An 18356-nucleotide genomic window follows, 5' to 3' on the forward strand; every position below is an offset into this window, starting at 1 on the left:
ATAGATTTCCCATTCTGGTGTTGGAGGTTATCCCAAACTTCAAATTGCCTTTTACGGAAGTTTCTCATGCTTATTTCCAACTATTGTTCTCTGAAAACTAGCACCAAAGCACATGCTGTCCCCTTAAGAAAACAATGTAATATTCGTCAGAAAACTTAAAGGGTTAATGAAAAGAATTGAAAAAAAATTAAGAAAAGAAAAAAAAGCCACATGTCGGTAGGGTAGGCTCAGGATAGGGTAAGTTTGGCTGTGATAACAAACATATGCCAACTTTTTTCTTGATGTAAGATAACTAAAGTTAATTTCTCATTCACAGCTCTTTCATCTTCAAGGGTTTGCAAGGGTACTCTTCTCCACATCTGCTTCATTTATGAAGGCCTCTGCTTGGCTCACCCTCCAAGATCACAGAAGTAGGTAAAAGAGAACATGGTGAACTTTATGCTCGTTCTGAAAGCTTATGTCCAGAAATGACAGGTACTTGTACTTACATTGTATTAGGTAAGCCAAGTATCATGGTCATATCTGAATTTAAGAAGGAAATACATAGTTCTTCTAAAGAGAGAGGGCTTAAATATTAATTAAATAATAAGACAGTCTACTGTATTGGATGACTATGTAGCAGTAAGTAAAATTTTTTTCCTTCAAATTTTCTTATCAGTAAAGTGGGAATCATAATAAAATCTTTTTCATAGTGTTGCTGTGAGGACCAAATAAGATAATTATTTTAAAGCACTAAAGAGATTTATCTGAACATGACAAAGTGTTACTTAATGGTTTTTGTTACTCAGATCCCATGTGAGAAAAATCATAATTTAAAAACCAAAGGTTTCTAAAAATAACTAATATTTTAATAATTATTTCACAAGTGATAATTGATATTCATACAATTGTTTTCAAGGTAGTATTATTTTTATTTGACAAATGAGACATTTAGTTAAGATTGATCAAGTTATGGTTCAAATATAGCTCTTCTGACTCTAGAAAATGAGATATGTAAAATTTAGGGGGACCAAAACTGAAAAGAGAGCTAATGAATCAACTGCCCAGAAAAATATATATGTGCAAAATTTTCAAAAGTTCACTGACTCCCTGAAATGCAGGCAGGTTAAGAACTCCATTTCTATTTAACAAAAGAGAAATAGACTCATGGATACAGAAAACAAACTAGTGATGAGCAGAGGGGGGAGGGGTGGGGGATGGGCAAGATAAGAGAAGGGGATTAAGAGGTACAAACTACTAGGTATAAAATAAATAAGATACTAGGATGTAAGGTACAGCACAGGGAATATAACTAATATTTTATAATAACTTAAATGAAGTATAATCTGTAAAAAATCAAATCACTACGTTGCATACCTGAAATTAATATAACATTGTAAATCAACTATACTTCAATTAAAAAAGAATCCCACTTATAGAAATTCTTTCTGATGGAAACTCAGCCTTACACTCAACTTGTATTTTGACCATAAGACTGAGATTCCATCAGAAAGTTATTTACAGTTTTTAATATAACATTGCCAAGTCTTTAAGAGGATAATAGAAGTACCTTTTATCATTTTTCAAAATTATTTGAACAGAATTATAAATTCATGGACCATCCAATAGGAATAGCTTCATATTAAAAATAAAGACTAACCAATGTGGGATATGGGTGGAACTTATGATTGTCCGGGATGAGTTTAATCCTATATTCAAACTCTAGTTCTATGATCTTACCAGTGACTCTTTCAACTTACCTGGTCTAGTGGTGATCGTCAAATAGAGTCTTCTAATACTTCTAATATCTAGCTATGGAAATGGAGGATTCTTAATTTTACTGAAAAATAAACTGTGCCTATTATGATATATACTTATCATAGTAAGTAGTGATCAGAGATGCCCAATATTAATCCCTCCCTTCTCCAATCAAAATGTGGAGTCTTTAACTTTAAATATGAGCTGGGCTGACATTGACCAAAAACTGTGGCAAAAACTTTGGTTTTAATTCTATATGTGCCTAAACTTTAAGAGGCCTGGGAGCTTGCCTTAATGTGCTTTCTGGGGAAGGGAGGTCTCTTGTAAGAAGAACAACTACCCTGAGACCATTGTGCTGTAAGAAAGCCCCAAATTGCCATGTGAAGAGGCCTTGTGCAAGAACAGTAGGGGCCAGACATGAGTGTGAAGTAGTTTGGATCTTTAACCCAGTTTGACCACCTGCTTAGTGCAAGTGAGTGATTTCAGTTGATACCTCATGGAGCAGAAGAGCCATCCATCAGAGCCCAGTCAACTCAGAATTGCAAGAAATAGCAAATTGATGTTGTTTCAAGCAATTAAGTTTAGGAGTGACTTGTTATGGTGCAATAAATAATTGAAACACACATTTGATATAACATTGTTTTAATGATCTTACCTATAGGGATTTGTTAGTTAAATGAAATGAAATGATAGGCTTAGTTTTCAGGAAATGAAAAGCTTATTTTGGTTGTTGAATAAGATGGTTGATTTATTTCATGTTGTTTTCAATATATGTATTCTGGGTGGGCAAGTTCTTTTAAAAAATATATGAAGAATTATTTTTTAGTATTTATGTAGTTGATTTAAAAGTTTTAAAGTATGCCTGATATTAAAATGAAACCTGATAGCTAGTGGGAAGCAGCCGCATAGCACAGGGAGATCAGCTCGGTGCTTTGTGACCACCTAGAGGGGTGGGATGGGGAGGGTGGGAGGGAGGGAGATGCAAGAGGGAAGAGAAATGGGAACATATTGTATATGTATAACAGATTCACTTTGTTATAAAGCAGATGCTAACACACTATTGTAAGGCAATTATACTTCAATAAAGATGTTTGAAAAAATAAATAAATAAATAAATAAAATGAAACCTGGAAAAATGCATATTATTAAACAGAGTAAAAGAATGGCTTTTGTATTCAACATATCTAATTCATAATTATAAACATGTCATTTACTCCAAATCCTTCCTTGTCTGTTTAGCATGGATTCTAGGCAGATTCTCACTTAATTTTCCAATCACATTCCCTATATTGATTCCTTCTATTCTAGTAATATTGACTATTTCTATTTCCTTCCAAACACGTGCTTTCAGTGTTCTTCTCCTGGCTTTGAATTTTTCCTTAATCTCTGCATTATTATCTCTATCTTTTCAGTTTATTGTATAATGCACTTTCAACATATATTAGTAATTTCCTCTTAATATTCTTAACTGTACTAGTAGAGTATTATCCCAAGTATGATCTTTTATGTTTGGTCTTTTCCATATGACTTCATAGATTATAATTATTTATACCCCAGAGCTTCAGAAAGTGGAAAGTTTCTTTATAATCATTCAATGGCTGAATTTGGGAAGATCAGATCTTCATTCTCTGTATAATACCCCATGGACAGATATATGACAACTTTGTCGTGAGTGATAAGCCTCATTATTAATTTTCTTTGAATAATTATGAGAATTATTATATGTATCATCTAATTCAGGATTTAATTCTCAAACTTGTTTGTCCTATTTTGTCTTGGAAATATCTCTTGCTATTGGAGTAAGCAATTCAGCTGCAGAAACCATGGCTTGTATATTTTATCAGGAGCCCATATTTCCTTGCTAATTACCTAGATACATAATGCTTATGCTGCAAAATATAAGTGACTGACAGACTCTGGGGATGGAGGACAATATTCAAGACTATAGCATATAAATCTCTTATCTCACATTAGAAACTCTGGACATTATAATCATATGAGATACTTCATGAAAACAGCATTCTATTGTCTGCCAATTTTGGAAAATATTGCAAAAAGGATGTCTAATTAGGAGATTAATAATGGATAGGTTGGAGGCTTTGAGTTTTTCTGTCTTAAGGAAAACTATATACCATTCATTAATCTAGCATTTTTCAATTTATTCACATAATAATATTTTTCTTGTAATACCTAATCACAGTAGGAAAGTTCTACAGAACAGTCTAACAAAAATACTAATAAGTTTATGAAATATTTCATCTTTACTTTTTTTCCCCCTTTTTTTCTTAGAGCTAAAAATAAAAGGCTCTTTCTCAGACCCAGTATTATTCATTCCCTTCTCCTTTCAGGGGCAAACCACTGATACTATTTTTTCCACCTCACCCCTTATACCTACAATATCTCTATTGGTTTCTTCCATCTAGTCTACAAACATATTTAAGGTTTCTTGATTCTATAAAGTTTTAAAATATACTTTGTTACGATTTCAGATTACCAAAATGATAAAGTCAAACTCCTTGGTATATCAAACATTTTTTATAATCTACCTTTCTAAACTTTTGCTACCTTCCTTCATGCTCTTATGTTTTAGCTACATAGCACATTTCCCATATACACTGTAGGTTTCTCACATTTTTTTCCCCCCTATGTTGTCTCTTTCTGGAAAAATCTCTTTCCCTCTCCTAGATGATTCAATACTACTCAATCAGACATGTACGCATATTTTATCATTTCTAGGATGCTTTCCTTAAACTTTTTTTTCTCACCAGGAATAATAATTTACTTCTTCCTAAATAACTTACAGTCCTTAGTACAAACCATTTTTGGTTAGTGTATTAGATAATTATTCAAATGTCTTGTTGATTAGGACTTCCTTGAGGGAAAATAATTGTAGCTTATTGTCTTGTAAAACCAACAATTATTACTTTGCTCAACACTAGTAGATCAATAAAAATTTGTTAGAATTTTTTTTAAAAAGTAATTAATTTTTAAATTTTCTGTTTTGAAATAAAAAAGACATCTTTTGTTCAATAGACTGTATTAGAAAATAGCTAACATCAACTCTTTTATTGTGTGTGTTTTAACTTTTATATAAGGTGCTCTTTATTTAAGTTCATTTTTAGTTCACAAAAATTAATTCAAAATAGATCATAAACCTAAATGTAAAGTGCAAAACTAAAACTTCTAGAGGACAACATAAGAGAAAATCTAGATGACCTTGGGCATGGGAATTACTTTTTAGATATAACACTAAAAGCACAATCTATGAAAGAAATAATTGATAAGCTAGGCTTCATTAAAATTAAAGACTTCTGCTCTGTGGAATAAAATGTCAAGAGAATAGGAAGACAAGCCACAGACTGGGAGAAAATATTTGCAAAAGACACATTGGATAAAGGCCTATTACCCAAAATACACACACACAAAAAATACTCTTAAAACTCAACAATAAGAAAACAAACAACTCAATTAAAAAATAAGCCAAAGAACTTAACAGACTTCACCAATGAAGACATACACATGGCCAACAAACATGAAAAGATGCTCCACATTATATGTCATCAGGGAAATAAAAATGAAAACAACAATAAGAAACAACTACACACCAATTAAAATGACCAAAATCTTTAACACTGACAATGCCAAATGCTGGTGAGATGCAGAGCAACAGAAACTCACATTCATGACTGGTGGGAATGCAAAATCGTGTAGTCACATTGGAAGGCAGCTTTGTGGTTTCTTAGAAAACTAAACATACTCTTACCATATTATTCAGCAATCACACTCAGTGATATTTCTCCAAAGTAGTTGAAAATTATGTTTCCACAAAGAACTGCACATAGATGTTTATAGTGGCTTTATTTATAATTGTCAAAACTTGGAAGCAAACAAGATGTCCTTCAGGAAGTGAATGTATAAATAAACTGTGGTACAGCCAGACAATGGAATATTATTCAGTGTTAAAAATAAATAAATAATATTCATTGCTATTATTAGTGGTTTAAGCGATCCAAAAGATATGGAAGAAACTTAAATAAATATTACTAAGGAAAGGCATACTCTACAATTGCATTGTGCTTTATAGTTTTAAGAGTTTGTATGTATTTTATAAGTGGTAAAGGACTCATTAAAGTCCATAAAAACAAACAAATAAATACAAGCAAAAATACCTTACCCAGTTTTCAGAGAGAAAGTGTGAAGTCATATATTTTATTTCTTTTCTGGAACAAGTAGTACATGTAGAGTCCTAGAGTTGAGGAGACACATCTAACGCTAAATGTTTCTGTGTTGAAATAGAGTCATTTTAAAACTCAGCATTTTAAGTGCCTTAGGTTGGGCTACCCCAAAGCAGTGAGGCAAGGATTCTTCTGCAAATGATGTATTAAAGAAATGTTCCCAGGAAAATCTCATGAAGGAGTGGAGGAAGCAGGACAGATAGAGAAGAAGTCAAGGAAGAAGACGTGGGTGAAATTTCAGGAAAAATCTCACAGAGTGTAGCTTCAGCCTGATACATCAAGGAAACTCTGCTGGGGAAATTGTGCCTTGGAAGCTGTCAGTAAGCTGGGTTTTCATATTACTATACCTATCAGTTCTTATCTCAGGGCTGCTAGGATGCATTTTAGCATTTATGTATTAATTTCCTCTGGCTTTGGTATACTTTTGCTTTTCCTTACAATAACTTATAGCTGCAACTCTTCAGAGAAGTGACCTTGGTGTCTTAGATGTACTGTATCCTCCAGGCAACTCTGGCTCTCTATGGGCTCTCAGACACCAAGGTCACTTCTCTGAAGAGTTGCAGCTATAAGCTATTGTAAGGAAAAACAAAAGTATACCAAAGCTAGAGGAAATTAATACATAAATGCTAAAATGGATCTGAAAATTTCTGGGTGGGACAACAAAGGTGTCCATTAAAATGAATTTGACAGAATTCACTTGAATCAAATGAATTTGATCCTCATTTACAGGTAGGAATCTCAGGCACAGAGAGAACAGTGATTTCCTCATGTAATGGGGCAGCTATTGAAACATGAGTCTTCTGAGTACTGTATTTTTGTTTAATGCTACCTAAAAGTATACCTTTTAATTATTTGACTAGGTGACTTATGCCACATGTAGGAACACAGAGATGTGCTTATTAATTAAGCCTACCATAAAACCCTAAATTTCTGTACATCAAACTCAAAGGGTTCCGTTCACTATGCTGGCCATTAAAAACATAGATATCTGATCTGTATCTACAGTATTGAATTCTCTGGGCTGAGAACTTGGTTCCAGAAACCACTCATTATCTTCCTGGGTCTGTGAAGGGACTCTGGTATTAATCTCTCTTTTTTTTTTTTTCTTCAGAATTCCTGGTTTCTGTATGGTGTCCTAATTCCCGTAGTTTCATGCTTCCTGATTATATATATCAAAATATTTGCAACATAGAGAACATACCAATTAATGAAGTTCTCAGTATCTTGTGAATTGAAAATTTAGGTAACAATTTTGTTACCAGGTAAGATTTATATACATTTTATTTATCCATTGAACAAGAAAAATAATTATTTACAAGATAAGTCGTCTTAATTAAATTTAACATTGTACAAATGTATTTGAATAATACCTCCCACCCTCACAAACTTCGTGTAAAAACTTGCAGTTTTAAAATGGTGACATTTGTTAGAATGTTTCTAGATTATATTGTCTCTTTCCTCCAACCAGCCTCTAGAAACCTACAATTTCAATATTTGTTATTTGCACCAGGTATGATGTTAAATTTATTGCTTTATGCTGTCTCTGATAGAGCTAGGCTATGCAGTTTTATTTGTATCTTTCTTTCACAGACCTTCGGGGGTTCTGCTACTACTCATTCATTTTGGTCTCATTATCGCCTGGAGAATGAAGCAGGAGTGATTTACAGGGTGACTGAAGGCCCAGGCTTGTGGCCTTCCTCACAGTTTTCCTAAGCCTGCTGTGTGGGTATATATAGATCACTCTGACACTTTTTACAAGGCTAGGCATTTGTTTATTAACACCCTGTTTAGAATCTCTCTACGATGGTTCTGCAGAAAGACTGAATTAATTAATTTTTGTTTTTACTATTAGCATAGAAACATGATATTAACATTTTTCTACTGCTTTTTAAATGTCCTTAAAATTGTTCCTTGTTTGTATGAAAAGGTAGAACAAATATCAGTAAGCTAATTGTCATGCAGCTAAGTAAGTTCATGTTGCTTTTGCAAACAACCTAATAATTCATCATATTATAGTTGAAAAATAAAATCCTCTGACATCTGATGGTTGTAAAATATTGCTGCTTTTCCAAAGTGGGATCTTAGTTATAACCATTAATTATTTAAAAAATCAACGGAAATAAAAAGGTATTTGAAAACATCTTTATGCACATGGTCTTCACGTCACTATGCAAAGATACGGACTCTGGAAGAGTAATATAAATAATGTGGATGGAAACAATTGTTACCTTCATAGACACCTTAATTTTTTTTTATTTACTTAGGATCAGAAGCATCAATAAGATTTTAACATAAAAATTAAAGTGTTGCATTCCCACTAGATGTCCAAATACAGAATTAGCAATTACTCCAAATGAATATTAAAATAATAGACTCTTTTAGTTCAAAATAATAAAGTTATTAGTAATCATTAGACTTCTCTCCATTAATAAAATTTTAAGAGTACTGACTATATCTTAGTGTATACTAGGCCAGTCTACTTAATTTCTCAAAATAAAATATTCATTGATAGGTATAAGGTAAACAGAAATAGTTGGAGTCCTTTATTAAGATATCTTTTCTTTGTTTTTTTAGATATTGAACTAAAAAGAAAGAGGTAATTAGTAATTATAACTATATATTTAACTCCTGTAGCATTTTTCTCTTTCCTTATCTATTTTATCCAATGTCTTTAAATGGTTTGTCAAAAACCCTGATTTCTAAAGGCATTTCTAGCTACTGTAGCAGCAATTTTAAAATTTTGTGAATAAGAATCACTTTGGAAGCTTAAGTCCTTCTATTGTAGGTGATCCAGAAATGAAGCTTACAGAAACACTAGGGTAGAGGCTGATAAAAATTCAGAATTCTGAGTACTACCATTTGAAACTTGAGTTTTTGGATTTCAGGTCCTGTATTGTAGAGGCAGCTATGGAGGAATAAGGTAGAAGTAGAGGTGGGGCTGTCAGTCTCCAGTCTTTGTCACCTAAGGAGTTCTTCACTTTCTAAACCTTGACAAATTCATGTTGGTATTTCAGGTTTCCTGTGATGTAGGCAAGTGTCAGTTCCTGTCCCTAAATGTTGTCTTAGTTATATTCATTTCTTCTCTCACTCTTTTTTTTTTTTTTTTTTTTTCTTTTTAATGAATGCTAGATTGACCATTTAGTAGGTTTGGTGGGCAGAATACTGTCCCTCCAAAGACGCCCACATGCTAATCACCTGAACCCCTGAATAGATTACATTACATAGCAAAATGAAATTTCCAGGTGTAATTAAGGTTACAGACCTTGAGACTGTAAGATTACAGTGGATTACCCAAGAAGGCTCAGTTTATCACATGATTCCTTGAAAATGAATAACTTTTTCCAACGTGGTTAGGGAAAAGAGAATGAAGAAGGAGGAAGCTTGATAGAGAATAAAACTGCTGTCACTGACTTTGAAGATAGTGGGATGGGGCCAGGAGCCATGGACTTTGAAGGTGGAGGAATGAGTAGCCTAAAGAACGTGGGAATGACCCTCAGTCTTATAGCACAAGGAGCTGAATTCTATTAATTCAAATGAGCAGGAAATGGATTCTCCCTTATAGCCCCCCAAAAGAAATGTAGCCCTGCTAACACCTTGATTTTAGTTTAATAAGGCCCTTGCTGGACTTCTGACCTACAAAACAATGAGACAATAAATTTGTGCTGTTCTAAGCCACCAGATTTAGGGTTATTTTTTACTGCAGAAATAAAAAGCTAACATAAGAAGGCAAATCTATTTTCTTTTTTGAAGTATGTTCATTCTTTGAAATATGTTCATTGTATTTTTAAGTTAAATTTCCAGATTTGACTAAATATCTCTCTCTCTGTCTCTCTCTCTCTCTCTCTCTCTCTCTCTCTCTATATATATATATATATGTATATCATATATATGATTCAATTTTCCTTGTTTCTTTTAGGATCTAACAGGCTTTCCACCTGTTTATTCCAAACATATTAGAGAGCACCATGGGACAAATATCTGTCAATTATTAAATGCAAATTATTCACCAAAGATTTGGGGCACTAAACTGGGAGCTAACAGTGATTTCCTGTGAAGTATTTTTAGCAATTTATTGACTACGTTTGTTGATGATTGCTTTGGTGCAGGACTTACCATTCTGCCAACCATACAAATGAACCATGATGCCTGAGTTTCACAGCTCCTGTTGGCTTCCTGCTAGGCATGTAAACCCAGCATCAGCACATGGGCTGTTAACATCACATATATCAGACCTTGACTTGTGTTCCTATTTTCATGTTCTCTTTGCACACATTATTTCTTAATGTATTCCTCTGGCTCTTCAGAGAAGTTGTTTTTATTTTTTGCTGTATCATTTTCCCAATAGAAAGCTCAGATGGTTAATAGTCTTGCTTGCACCATTGCTTAAATATGTGACCATAAATCTCTGCTGCAACTTTTATTTCAGGTTTTAGAACTCAGCATCATTAAGAAGTTATTTTTCTTAGGAGTAACTAAGTCTTCATTTGTAAGATGTTGGTGCTATCAATGATCTCAGGGGACAGATATAGTACAGATGGTTGGGAGGCTTTGTTTGTTCTCACTTATCAAAAATATAAAAAGGACTATTTTTTCATGTTTTTATGATTATTTTCCAAAAACATGTAATTTAGTCTTCTATCTTCTGTTAAAAAAATGAAACAAAACAAAAGAAAAAACAACTCAGTGCCTTACAACAACTTGTCAGATACAGTTTGCCTGTGTCTCTATTCCATGTACCTTCTTTCTACCACAGCACAGACTAAAGGGTCTACCTTTATTTAGTATAAGATGTTCTTGTGATGGAAATATGCAAAGGCTGGTAATTTCTGAAGCATAATTCCAATTCATCCTCATTTTAATGAACAAGTCAATTCACATCCCAAAGTATAACAACAAAGTGGTGGGAAATATTCCTCTCACAGAAGGAAGAGGAGGTCACATGGCAAGGGGTTTTACAGAGAAGGTAATACATAATTGATACAGTAATAAAATCTAGCATACTATATTCCACTTATTATAGTATAGCATACCATATATAATACACTTAATATATTTCTATATAATGCTCCATTTTCCCCTCTCATTTATGAGTAAGGAGTTAAATAATTCTCAGTTTCTGGAATGAGTAAACCCTGTGGTAACCCAGTTTATTATTCTCTCAGATATGGCATAAGCAAATACTGCTCATTCAATTTTTTCAAACATCTAAAAATCTATAGAGTAACAGTTGCAAGTATGAAATAAGGTGTTATATTGGGCGATGTTATTCTTGGTAATCATTAAAATTATTAAGATTTATTGTATGTCCACTGTGTAGATTTCCCTGCATTTGTTGTTACTAAAGTTCAGTTTCCCTGTTTAACTGATAGGAATGGGGAAGGGATAAGGAGATTTTTGTACTTTCTCTATCTATCTTCATTTTTTAAAAAAATTAAGTATAGTTGATTTACAATATTATATTAGTTTCAAATGTACAACATAGTGATTCAATATTTGTATAGATTATACTCTTTATAAAGTTATTGTAAAATATTGGCTATATTCCCTGTGCTGTACAATATATCCTTGTAGCTTATTTATTTTATGCATTGTAGTTTGTACCTCTTAATCCCATACCCTATCTTGCCCCTTTCCTCTTCCTTCTCCCCACTGGAAGCCACTAGTTTATTATCTATAGCTGTGAGTCTGTTTCTGTTTCATATATTCATTTGTTTGTTTTATTTTATAGATTCCGCATATAAGCAAAAACATATAGTATTTGTTTTTTTTTTTCTGTCTGACTTATTTCACTAAGTGTAATACCCTCCAGGTCCATCCATGTTCTTGCAAATGACAAAATTTCATTCTTTTTTTATGGCTGAGTAATATTCTATTGTGTATATATATGTGTGTACATATATGCATATATATATATGTATATATGTATGTCACATCTTCTTTATCCATTTATCTGTTGATAGACACTTAGATTGCTGACATGCCTTGGCTATTGCAAATAGTGCTGCTATAATCATTGAGGTGCACGTATCTTTTCAAATTAGTGTTTTTGTTTATTCTGGATATATACCCAGGAAAGGAATTGATGGATCATATGGTAGTTCTATTTTTAGATGTTTTAGGCAACACCATACTGTTTTTCCCTAGTGGCTGTACCAATTTACATTCCCATCAACAGTGTACTAGGGCTCCCTTTTCCCCACATCCTGGCTAATATTTGTTATTTCTGGTCTTTTTGCTGTTAACCATTCTGACAGGTGTGAGGTGATATCTCATTATGGTTTTGACTTGTATTTCTTTGATGAGTAGCGATCTTGAGCTTATTTTCATGTGCCTCTTGGTCATATGTGTGTCTCCTTTGGAAAAATGCCTATTCAGGTTTTCTGCCCACTTGTTTATTAGGTTGTTTGTTTTTTGGATATTGAGTTGTATGAGCTGTTTATGTATTTTGGATATTAACCCCTTATTCGTTGTATCATTTGCAAATATTTCCTCCCATTCAGTAAGTTATTTTTGTCTTGTCCATGGTTTCCTTTGCTGTACAAAAGCTTTAAATTTAATTAGGTCCCATTTGTTTATTTTTGATTTTGATTCCTTTGTCTTAGGAGACAGATCCAAAAAAAAATATTGCTACGATTTATGTAAAAGACTGTTCTACCTATGTTTTCTTCTAGGAATTTTATGGTGTCTGGTCTTTCATTTAACTCTTTAATCCATTTTGAATTTATTATTGTATATGGACTGAGAAAATATTCTAATTTTATTCTTTTACATGTAACTGTGCAGGTTTCCCAGCACCACTTATTGAAGAGACTATCTTTTCTCCATTGTATGTTCTTGCAGCATTTGTGGTAGTTTAATTGACCATAAGTGCATGGGTTTATTTCTGGGCTCTCTATTCTGTTCCACTGAAAAAATGCTTGATATAATTTCTGTCCTCTTAAATTTGTTGAGAATTGTTTTGTGACTTAAGATGTGATCTATTCTGAAGTTGCCATGTGCACTTGAATGTGTATTCTGTTGTCTTTGGATGGAATGTCCTGTAGATATCGACTAAGTCCAACTGGTGTAATGTGTCCTTTAAAATTATTGTTTCCTTATTGATTTTCTGTGTGTATGATCTGTCCATTGATGTAAGTGGGGTGTTAAAGTCCCCTACTATTGTGTTATTGTCAATCTTTCCCTTTATGTCTGTTAATATTTGCTTTATATATTTAGGGGCTTCTATACTGGGTACATATATATTAACCAATGTTGTATCCTGTTCTTTTTATTGATCCCTTTATCATTATACAATGCACTTCTTTGTCTTTTGTCATAGACTTTTTTTAAAATGTACTTTTTCTAATATAAGTATTGCTACCCCAGCTTTCTTGCCATTTCCCTTTTTATGAAATATCATTCTCCATTCTCTCACTTTTGATCTATGTGTGTCTTTAGCTCTGCAGTGAGCCTCTTGTAAGCAGCATATAGATGGGTCTATATTATTTTATTCAATCATCCACCTTATGTCTTTTGATTGGAGCACTTAGTCCATTGACATTTAAAGTGATTATTGTTAGGTATGTACTTATTGCCATTTTATTACTTGTTTTCTCATTGTTTTTGTAGTTCTCTGCTTTCATTCCTCTTTTAGTTTCTTCCCTTGTGATTTGATGACTTTCATTAGTGGTATGCCTGTGTTCCTTTCTTTCTTGTTTTGTGTATCTACCCTAGGTTTTTGGTTTGTGGTTACCATGGGGTTCATATATGTTGACCCATAACTATGTCTACTTGTTTTAAACTGACTGTCATTTAAGTTCAAAAGCATTCTAAAAGATCTACATTTTTAACTCCCCTTTCCCACATTTTGTGCTACTGATGTCGTACTTTACATCTTCATGTTTATCCTTTGACTGTTTATCACAGTTATTCTTGACTGTACATTTTTTTTTCCTTTAATCTTTCTACTAGCTTGTTTAAGTGGTTGATCCACAGCCTTTAGTATATATTTGACTTTACTAGTGGGATTTTCCATTTCCTGTAAATTCTTATGTATTCTTGTAGCCTTTTCTTTTCCACTTAAAGAATATCCTTTAATATTTCTTTTAGGGTCTGTTTAGGTCTCTTTTAGTTTTTGCTTCCTTGAGAATTTCTTTTTTTCTCCTTCAATTCTGAATGATAATCTTGCTGGGTAGAGAATCCTAGGTTGTAAGTTTTTCCCTTTCAGCACTTTAAATATACCATCCCACTCCCTACTGGCCTGTAAAGGTTTCTTCAGAAAAACAAGCTGACAGCCTCCTGGGGGGTTCTGTTGTATAGGACTCACTTTTTCTCTTGCTGCCTTTAGATTTCTCATTTATTTTTAACTTTTTCCATTTTAATTATAATATGTCTTGGTGTGGGTCTGTTTGGGTTCATCTTGGTTGGGACTCTCTGTGCTTCCTGTAACTGGATATCTGTTTCCTTGTCCAGGTTCACGAATTTTTCCATCATAATTTCATCACATACATTTTTGACACTTTTCTCTCTCTTTTCTCCTTCTGGGACTCCTTTAATGTACATGTTGGTATGCTTGATGTTGTCTCAGAGGTTCCTTAATCTGTTCTCATTTTTTAAATTTGTTTTTCTTTTTGTTGTTCTGTTTGGTGATTTCCATTATTTTATCTTCCAGATCACTTATGTGTTCTGTATCAGCTACTCTCCCGTTAATTCCTTCTGGTGTATTTTTCATTTCAGTTATTGTATTCTTCATTTCTGACTGCTTCTTTTTCATATTTTCAAGTTCCTTGTTAAAATTCTCACTGTATCATCTATTTTTTTCCCTAGTTAAGTTAACATCCTTACTACTGATGCTTTCAGCTCTTTATCTGGTAAATTATTTCTCTCTCGTTCATTAGTTGCTTTTTTCAGGTTTTTTTTTTTTTTTTCTTCTTTTGTTTGAAACAAATTCCTCTGTCTTCTCATTTTGCTTACCTTTCTCTATCTCTATGACATTAGGTGAAGCAGTTACTTATCCCAGTCTTGAAGTGGTGGAGCATATCTGTACAGTCTGTGTTCCAAGTGGCTTTCATGGGAAAGCAGGCTCTGATGTGACCAAGAGTGATCTCTTCCCCCAGGGAGTGCTGGCAGCACTTTGGTAGGATGTGGAGCTGGAGATGGAGGGGATAGAGGCAGAGCCAGGTGTAAGATGGGGCCTCTCCTCTGCTCAGAGACCAATACCATTCTATTGGTGTGGGAGCAGGACCCAAATTGCTGGAGCAGAAACCCTCAGGGCCAGGACCAAGCTGGTTCTATTCCCTCTAAGTGTGTGCTTTTCTCCCTCCCAGCATTGGCACCTTTGCCCTAGAGGGGAGTATTGCCGGAGCATGAGGGACAAGAGCAAGTGCTCTGCTCTGGGGCAGTCACATGCACTGGGGTAGTCAAAGGAAATTGGCCAGAGTCCCAGACAGTTTCAATCTGCTTCCTCTGCTTAGTTTCAGGAGTAAACAAGTATGGTTACAATTTTCATGAGCAGAGTGTAGGTTTCTTACAGCCCCACTGTCAGTCCCACTGGTTTACAAACAAGCTAAGGGGACTCACCCTCCTGGTATTTGACCTCAGAGCTGGTGAGTCCAATATGTGGTTTGAACCATTCACACCCCAGAGACGATCTCCAAGCCTATGCAATCCCCATCCTCTTCTGTTTCCCCTCCCAGGGGCACAGGCCTTTACCTGATTACTTTTTCTTCCATTCTACTTGACTCCTTGTGGATTTGTCTTACAGATTTGGCTTTTTAACAGTCTTCATATCAGTCTCCAGTTTGTTTTCAGTAAGAATTGCTGCATATGTAGATATATTTTTGACGCTTTCCTGGGGGGAGGTGAGCTCTGCATCTTCCTAATCCTCCACCTTGATCTTCCCCCTTTCTATTTTTATTTTACAGAGGAAGAAACATGGACAACAGAGCACTGTGGGGATTAATGTACACATGGACATTTGAGAAAGATATATATCAAGATGAAGGCATACTTTTTCTTTCCCTACCATGGGAAATCTCCATATAGTTAGAAATCAGTCTGCAAATAGTCTTCTTGAGGGAAAGCTATTACTTTTTCACTAACATTAAGCATGATATTAACTGTGTTTTTTTTTTAACATCTTTATTGGAGTATAATTGTTTACAATGATGTGTTAGTTTCTGTTTTATAACAAAGTGAATCAGTTATACATATACATATGTTCCCATATCTTTTCCCTCTTGCATCTCCCTCCCGCCCACCCTCCCTATCCCACCCCTCTAGGTGGTCACAAAGCACAGAGCTGAACTCCCTGTGGTATGCGGTTGCTTCCCACTAGCTATCTATTTTACGTTTGGTAGTGTATATATGTCCATGCCACTCTCTCACTTTAACCCAACTTACCCTTCCCCCTCCACGTGTCCTCAAGTCCATTCTCTAGTAAGTCTGCGTCTTTATTCCCATCTTGGCCTTAGGTTCTTCATGACCTTTTTTTTTTTTTTTTTCTTAGATTCCATATATATGTGTTAGCATACTGTATTTGTTTTTCTCATTCTGACTTACCTCACTCTGTATGACAGACTAACTCCATCCACCTCACTACAAATAACTCCACTTCACTTTTTTCTATGGCTGAGTAATATTCCATTGTATATATGTGCCACATCTTCTTTATCCATTCGTCTGATGATGGACACTTAGGTTGCATCCATGTCATGACTATTGTAAATAGAGCTGCAATGAAAATTGTGGTACATGACTCTTTTTGAATTATGGTTTTCTCAGGGTATATGCCCAGTAGTGGGATTGCTAGGTCGTATGGTAGTTCTATTTTTAGTTTTTTAAGGAACCTCCATACTGTTCTCCATAGCGCCTGTACCAATTTACATTCCCACCAACAGTGCAGTAGTGTTCCTTTTTCTCAACACCCTCTCCAGCATTTATTGTTTCTAGATTTTTTGATGATGGCCATTCTGACTGGTGTGAGATGATATCTCATTGTAGTTTTGATTTGCATTTCTCTAATGATTAATGATGTTGAGCATTCTTTCATGTGTTTGTTGGCAATCTGTATATCTTCTTTGGAGAAATGTCTATTTAGGTCTTCTGCCCATTTTTGGATTGGGTTGTTTGTTTTTTTTTTTGTTATTGAGCTGCATGAGCTGCTTGTAAATCTTGGAGATTGATCCTTTGTCAGGTACTTCATTTGCAAATAACTTCTCCCATTCTGAGGGTTGTCTTTTGGTCTTGTTTATGGTTTCCTTTGCTGTGCAAAAGCTTTTAACTTTCATTAAGTCCCATTTGTTTATTTTGTTTTTATTTCCATTTCTCTAGGAGGTGGGTCAAAAAGGATCTTGCTGTGATGTATGTCATAGAGTGTTCTGCCTATGTTTTCTTCTAAGAGTTTGATAGTGTCTGGCCTTACATTTAGGTATTTAACCCATTTTGAGTTTATTTTTGTGTATGGTGTTAGGGAGTGTTCTAATTTCATACATTTACATGTACCTGTCCACTTTTCCCAGCACCACTTATTGAAGAGGCTGTCTTTTCTCCACTGTATATACTTGCCTCCTTTATGAAAGATAAGGTGGCAATATGTGCATGGGTTTATCTCTGGGCTTTCTGTCCTGTTCCATTGATCTATGTTTCTGTTTTTGTGTCAGTACCATACTGTCTTGATTACTGTAGCTTTGTAGTATAGTCTGAAGTCAGGGAACCTGATTCCTCCAGCTCCAATTTTCGTTCTCAAGATGGCTTTGGCTATTCAGAGTCTTTTGTGTTTCCATACAAATTGTGAAATTTTTTGTTCTAGTTCTGTGAAAAATGCCAGTGGTAGTGTGATAGGGATTCAATTGAATCTGTAGATTGCTTTGGGTGGTAGAGTCATTTTCACAATGTTGATTCTTCCAATCCAAGAACATGGTATATCTCTCCATCTATTTGTATCATCTTTAATTTCTTTCATCAGTGTCCTATAATTTTCTGCATACAGGTCTTCTGTCTCCTTAGGTAGGTTTATTCCTAGATATTTTATTCTTTTTGTTGCAATGGTAAACGGGAGTGTTTTCTTAATTTCACTTTCAGATTTTCATCATTAGTGTATAGAAATGCAATAGATTTCTGTGCATTAATTTTGTATCCTGCTACTTTACCAAATTCATTGATTAGCTCTAGTAGTTTTCTGGTAGCATCTTTAGGATTCTCTATGTATAGCATCATGCCATCTGCAAACAGTGACAGCTTTACTTCTTCTTTTCCAATTTGGATTCCTTTTATTTCTTTTTTTTTCTCTGATTTCTGTGGCTAACACTTCCAAAACTATGTTGAATAATAGTGGTGAGAGTGGGCAACCTTGTCTTTTTCCTGATCTTAGTGGAAATGGTTTCAGTTTTTCACTATTGAGGACAA

Source organism: Balaenoptera acutorostrata, chromosome 18, assembly GCF_949987535.1.
Source record: "Balaenoptera acutorostrata chromosome 18, mBalAcu1.1, whole genome shotgun sequence".
In the NCBI taxonomy this organism is placed as follows: Eukaryota; Metazoa; Chordata; class Mammalia; order Artiodactyla; family Balaenopteridae; genus Balaenoptera; species Balaenoptera acutorostrata.